Source organism: Zea mays, chromosome 9, assembly GCF_902167145.1.
Source record: "Zea mays cultivar B73 chromosome 9, Zm-B73-REFERENCE-NAM-5.0, whole genome shotgun sequence".
Taxonomy (NCBI): Eukaryota; Viridiplantae; Streptophyta; class Magnoliopsida; order Poales; family Poaceae; genus Zea; species Zea mays.
In genome coordinates this window covers 83,513,475-83,520,529 of record NC_050104.1, presented here as the reverse complement: position 1 = coordinate 83,520,529, position 7,055 = coordinate 83,513,475, and the positions used below count along the sequence as shown (strand labels likewise).

The following is a 7,055-nucleotide window of genomic DNA, read 5'->3' as shown; positions in this document are numbered from 1 at the left end:
TACTGGTTTACCGTTGGTAAACCGTTTACGGTGGGTAGCGGTTTTTGCATAGGAAACAATTTTGTAAACCGTGATGGCGACATGCACGAAACGGCCAGGGCATGGGGCGGAGCTCACGGAGCGGTGCCTACCTACGAGCTGGGCACGCCGGTGGCGCACGATCACCGGGCACATAGAGGAGGGGCGCGAGCTGGGCGCTGGCCATGTGCAAGGGAGCTCGGCCACGACCGCCATGGCTACGCCCCGAGAGCTCAGTTGGAGGTCGTGCGCTAGTGGAGCTGCAGGGGTCACGTAGGGGAAGGAACAGGTCGAGCGGCTGCGACGCAGGGGCTGGGCAAACACGCTACGTCGAAGAAGCAGGGCACGACTGGACGTTGGCCTTGCCGGGGACCACGCAGGATGGCCGCGCGAGCTCGCTGGCGAGGCGGACTGGCCGCATGGGCCATGCCAGGCCGCACCAACAAGGGGCTGGGTCAGCCGCATCGCCAGGTGAGTATGGGGTTGGGTGCGAGCTCCCTGGCCGCCATGGTGTTTGCGTAGTGACGAGGAAGGAGGCGAAGAAGAGAGAGAAGGAGATGATTTGTCACCTGCGTATGAAGAGCAACCGAGTAGGCACACAAGGAAGAGGAAGACGCCGCGAGGAAGACGACGTGGCTGCCCCTCCAGCGACGTGAGGAAGACGACGACCTCAGACCACGGTGGCACAACACATAGAGAAGAAAACGTGTGGGCTACTGCTGTGAGAAGAAAGAGGGAGGGGGTTCATGGCAGGGGTGTGCGGAGGTGGACGACACGCCAAGCAGGGTGTGAGGGAGAGAGAGAGAGAGACGCAAACTGGAGTCCTACGTCCGAGGGAGAGGAAAGGGCAAAGGACGTGGCCCACGTGGGTGCGTGCGATGCCTGCTTTCACGGCTCCCAGATCAAGCCGAGTGGAGGGGCGGTTGGGCAGTTCGTGCATGCGAGTGGGCACTAGGCACGCGCGCATCTGCGCATGCCGCCATGAGTGATGACGGCTGCGGCCAGGTGGGCTGGCGAGGAGGTGGAGTTGGGCCACGCATAGGCCGACTGGGGGTGAGGGGCTAGGCTGGCTAAAGAAATTGGGGAAGCAAGGCCCTTTTCTATTTTCTTCTTTTTATTCTTTTCTTTTATTCCTATTCGTATTTGTACACAAGAAAGAGCTACAAATTAAACGGATACACACCAAGACAATACGTTAAACAAAAAAATGCACCCTAGCATGATGCGACAATCAAAGCATCCCCTAGGGTTTTACTTTACTGGGCTTACAAATCGGTATAAAATAATTCTTTGCTATTTAGGAAAAAGAAAAGGAAAGTAAGGAAAAGAGAGAGTAACACCTGAATTTGATGGATATTAGGAAAGAAATTTTATACCCCCAAATTCAGGGTGTTACAAATCTAACCCCCTTAACAGAATCTCGCCCTCGAGATTCAAGGAGAGGCTAGTAAGAAAATGAGATTGGTTCATTAGTCTTTCATAGCTTCTTCTAACCCAGCTTCGACTTTGGCTACTTTAACTTGCGGATTGGTTGCTTTGACCTTCAGATGCTTGGGACCGATTGACATAATTCTTGAGAATCCCTTGGACCTATGGGTTAGGACCCACACACGCTTCCGCTGCGCAACTTTGATCTTGTTGGTTGATGTTGATCGCATTGTCTTCATTGGGGTTGGCGGCTAACCCCCTTAACAGGAGCATTGATATGCACTTGGTTAAGATGCTGCCGACTCTGATCTTGACTGATTAAGAGAGGTTGTAGGATGCCAAACGGACAGGTGCAAGAGGGAAGGGTATAGATAGAAAAGGTAAGCATAGATGGATTAAAGAGAGAAAAGGGAGATCACCTAGCTACCTAACTCTATGGCACTCAACTAGTAAATTGATGTCATTGCGGACCAAGGGCCACAACACATCAACACTCGTCACAAAGAAGCAAATCAGTCATCACATAAAGACAAACAACACAAGCATACAACAATAAACATCTCGTTGCTATATGTTTCTTTTAATTAAATGGTGGTCTTTCTCGAAAAGGGAATAACTACTCTCTAAGTTTGTTGAAGAACAAGGAGAAGAACAAGACGTGTAGGATAGGGACACGAGCACAATAAGGGATGGAGTTAAAGCAAGGATTGTAATCGACAAGGGAGAAAATGCACCCAAGGGCAGGGTAGATAAACACCATTCTCAAATCGATATGGGAAAGATGATAATTCAAAAGGTAGGCATAAGATAAGCATCATGGAAAGATTTAGTGATTACAAAGGTACATGAGGTAACTGGCAAAATCACACCAAAAGATTGAGTTAAGACAAGACTTGCGACGCAACAGAGGAATAAGGAACAAACAAGAGCGGGATGGTACGACACACTCTTGAACCGGAACATGAGAGGGGGCTTTAAAATGCAGGGGTGGGATAAGCATCAAGGTAAAGATCGAGGAACACCAAGGGTGAGGGTGATAACTGGCAAGCACACAACAAAGGATGTATTTTAGACAAAACTTGCAAGGTGTCAAAGAAGGGGGAGCAGTCAATGATGAAATAGAGGAGGCCTTATTATCCCTGAATACGGATGGAAAGGGGAAGGCTTCAAAGGGTAGGTTCATGGTAAGCAGGAAGGCAAGGGCATAGATATCACGAGGGTCTTAAAGGTAATAACGGACAAGGATGTAGGGGAGGAGGTAAATAGGCATAAGACAAAGGATATAAGTACCCTGGGTGGCTGTTTTATTAAATGTCATTTTTGTTTTTCTACTCATGCAATTCAAGATGAGGAGGGATGAGAGTTGCAAGGTTGTTTGTCGAAGGCAGCTTTCTCAAGAAGGTGTGAAGAATTTCAAAGAAAAGATCGATGATGAATACTGAGTAAACATGTATGGTTTTATTTGCAGGTCATGCCTTATTTAATTTCTATGTCAGTATAACAATGTGACCATCAAATCAAGGGAAGATTGAGGATATGCTCGTGAAAGGGCCTCTAGCGTAATGGTTAAGGCTTCCGACTAGCACCTCAAGGTCCTGGGTTCGATCTCCCTCGAGGGCGAATTTTGGGCTTGATTAAAAAAATTGCCTCGCTGTGTCTCGCCCGGTCCCGGGCTACGTCCTATGCGCTACCCTCTAGCTGGGCCATTGCAGAGTGGGCGGTGATAGCCCGCTAGTGATGGAGGGCCAGGGTTCGAGGATTTTCTCGGTTGAGACCATGTTTTGGTCTCTTCGAAATATAATACCGGGAGGATGGTCTTTCCCTCCCCGTCCGAGTTTTTTATTGAGGATAGGGTCCTCAAATTATGTACACATGATATATATTGCTCCATTATCACCATTGTTTACTTGTTCGACTGCCATGCCCATGAGACATTGAATTTAAATTTCAAAAGTGTCCATGAGTTATGTTGCTATGTGTTTGTTATGCTCAGTGTCGTGTCTAACTAAATTTATCTTGTTTCAAAAAAATTGGGCATGTAGGATCCTAGATTATCTCCTAGTTGTGGTACCTAGGCGGGCACGAGAGGGTAGCCAAACACCAAGCTTTGAGCATGGTTACCGAGTTGGTTACAAGGTGAGCATAACAAATTCCTGTCTCATAAATTAAACATGATATGATTAATACTGGTTACCTTATTTGATTTGAATAAAATATTGCCAGCTCAAAGATGACAAGTATTATATGAACAATCACTTGAGTTTTAAAGTGTTGTACCATGAAGACCAAACTTCCCCTGATGCTCGCATTGTTGGCTTCCATGTGATTCCTAGCAGGTTTGCCATATTTCATGATGTACAACTTCACCGTTCATCTATTTCCAGTATTTTGTTCTCTTACTGCTTACATTTGATTTCCAACTTCCGTCGTCATATGAACTATGGAGTCATCTATATCTATAACTTCTTTCTACTGATTTGTTATAGCATCAAGCATGAATATGGTGCCTAGGACGACAATAATCTCACAGTGCAAACTTGCAATGCTAACATTAAGATTACACCTGGTAGTCACACTCCTCAAGAGGTGGCTCCTAATGCAAATGTTGTATTCTCTTATGACGTTACTTTTGAGGTATAATTCATTTCAGAAGATTCTCACTAAGATTCTTGTTTTCCATTTTTGATTAATCTTGAGTCAACCTATTTCAACCCAGTGATATCAAATGGGCATCTCGATGGGATGTGTACCTTCTTTCCTGTGATAGCCAAATACACTGGTTCTCAATCGTTAACTCATTGATGATCGTCCTATTCCTTTCTAGTATGGTGGCCATGATTATGATGAGAACCCTTTACAAGGACATAGCAAACTATAATCAGCTTGACAACCAGGATGAGGCTCAGGAAGAAACTGGATGGAAGTTAGTGCATGGTGATGTATTCCGACCTCCTGTTCACTCGGGCCTCCTTTGTGTTTATGTTGGCACTGGTGTTCAGTTCTTTGGGATGACACTTGTAACCATGATGTTTGCTCTTCTTGGATTCTTATCGCCTGCAAACCGTGGAGGACTCATGACTGCTATGGTCCTTTTGTGGGTGTTCATGGGTGTATTGGCAAGATACACCTCATCTCGCCTGTACAAGATGTTCAAAGGCACTGAATGGAAGAAGATCACCCTCAAAACCGCCTTCATGTTTCCTGGTATTATCTTTTCGGTCTTCTTCTTTCTGAATGCGCTGATTTGGGGTGAGAAATCATCTAGTGTAGTTCCTTTTGGAACAATGTTTGTGTTGTTCCTCCTCTGGTTTGGCATCTCTGTGCCATTGGTCTTCGTTGGAAGTTTCTTAGGATTCAAGCAACCAGCCATTGAGGACCTTGTGAAGACAAACAAGATTCCCAAGCAAATTCCTGAGCAAACATGGTACCTGCAGCCAATTTTTGTAATACTAGCTGGTGGCATATTGCCATTTGGGGCTGTCTTTATTGAGCTCTTCTTCATCCTGACATCTATCTGGCTGAACCAGTTCTACTACATCTTTGGCTTCCTCTTCATAGTCTTTGTCATCCTCATTGTGACATGTGCTGAGATCACAATTGTGCTATGCTACTTCCAGCTATGCACTGAGGATTACCACTGGTGGTGGAGGGCATACTTGACTGCTGGCTCTTCAACACTCTATTTGTTTGTTTATGCTATTTTCTACTTCTTCAATAAGTGGGAGATTACAAAGCTTGTCTCAGGCATCATGTACTTTGGTTACATGCTGATAATCTCTTATGCCTTTTTTTGTGCTGACTGGTACCTTTGGTTTCTATGCCTGCTTCTGGTTCGTGAGGAAGATATATGCTTCTGTCAAGATCGACTGATTAAAGAACTACTAGAGAAAATTATTCTCTGCTCGTAGAGTACCTCCTGCCAAGGTTTTGCTGCAATGCCGTGCATGGTACTACTTGATTGATATATAAAGGAAACTAGGATTTGGGATGGAATTCCATGGTTTTGGTAGGAACATGTGTAGCCTGTTAGGAGCAAGAACTGGTAAGTTGAAGAGAGATCTTGATATGCGATGATGTGTAGTGAAACATGGATTTTGTAGGCCTAAATATACTTAATGCTGCTTTGTAATATGCCTTGATTTCCACATTATGCCGTGTGCTCTTGATGTGCTTCAGTTTTCAATTGAACTACAGGTGGCATGCTTACTCATTGTCGTTTGGGTTTGATGTGTTATTAGAATGTTTGATGTTTTGGTTATGCAACCATGGGAAACCATGGGTGGTTTTTGGTCATTGCGTGTTAGTGGGAAGCATATTCATGTAGCTTTGTTTGATGGGCCGTGTCACCACACCACACCACACCACCTTCCATCATTTGCTCATACCACTTCTTTATCCATGTGTTTGGTTCCCTGTAGCTGCCCAGCACAGCCGTGGAGTCTCGAAGCATGCTGTGTTTGGTTAGGTGCATCAAACAAACAGGTTCTACGCATGCAAGCCAGGCTCGTCTGGTACGCACTCGAGGAGCGTATCTTGGGATGTAGACTGTGTATGCACCTGAAGCTTGGGCACACATTTCTAGACCACCTTTTATTTTGTTTTTTCATCATAGATCTCATTTGAAATTTTTAATCGCTAAACCAATTTCAAATTTACGATCTTAGTATTTTTACGAACAAAACTAGATTACACTTGCTATATAAATTTTGGAGATTTATTTATTTCTTCTATCAGATCTTTATTCTGATGCTGACAACCAAATAAGAGTTGTATTTAGCCTGAATGCACTAATACAAATAAGCAAACAAAAGTCTATTGCATAAACCTAGCCTGACCACACGAGCCTGAATCCTCAAGTGCTGGCTAAGTCGGACTAGACTGTTACTACCACGGTAACCAATCACGCGGTATGAGAAGCTGCACGCTTGCACAAGCACGATCAAGTTGGTTACATCAAGGTTCTATGCTTTAGTGCATGTCATCGTTACCACACTTGCTGAGTATTATTGGGTACTCAAGCTTGCCTATTATGTTACTGTTTAGAAGAACGTGGTTGCTAGGAGAATCAAGACGAGTGAAAGCTTAGTGTCGTGTGGAATGTCGGCCTCATTTGGCAGAGCTCTACTCCATGATTCTCTAGCTCCGAGCGCTAATTCTCCAATAGAGTGATACCAAATGATTCTCAAGTAGAAGTGGATTTATTTGACGAAAACCGTTTAGCAAATTGTGCGTGAAGTGATTCCTGAGGGGTTGAAGTGAGGGGAGCTGGTTGGGAGCAGCTGGAAGCAGGTTTTTTAGTTCCCACTCTCTAGTACAAAATGGATACTAGATTCACTTCACTCCCACTATGGAGAAACTTAGTTTTTAGTCGTTTGGCTTCCTAGAAGTGATTCTCGCTGGGAGTAGAGCTGTGGGAGCTCTGCCAAACGCCCCCTGAAGATCCTATGGAGTGTCCTTCATCAATGGAGTCTTTAACTAAATGTGTCGATAAAGTGTTGTTTTATCATGTTTTGTAATAATACTTTGTTTTATGTTGTAATCATACTTGTAATGATTTTCATTAATGACGTCACCATATGTATGATTTGTGTAAGCATGCACATGAGTTA

At 44.7% G+C, this 7,055-nt stretch overlaps 1 pseudogene; it reads left to right on the top strand.

Annotated features, from left to right (window-relative positions):
- Window positions 1-2,780: 2,780 nt before the first annotated feature.
- LOC103640044 (transmembrane 9 superfamily member 7-like) lies at window positions 2,781-5,316 on the top strand (annotated as a pseudogene).
- Window positions 5,317-7,055: the final 1,739 nt, after the last annotated feature.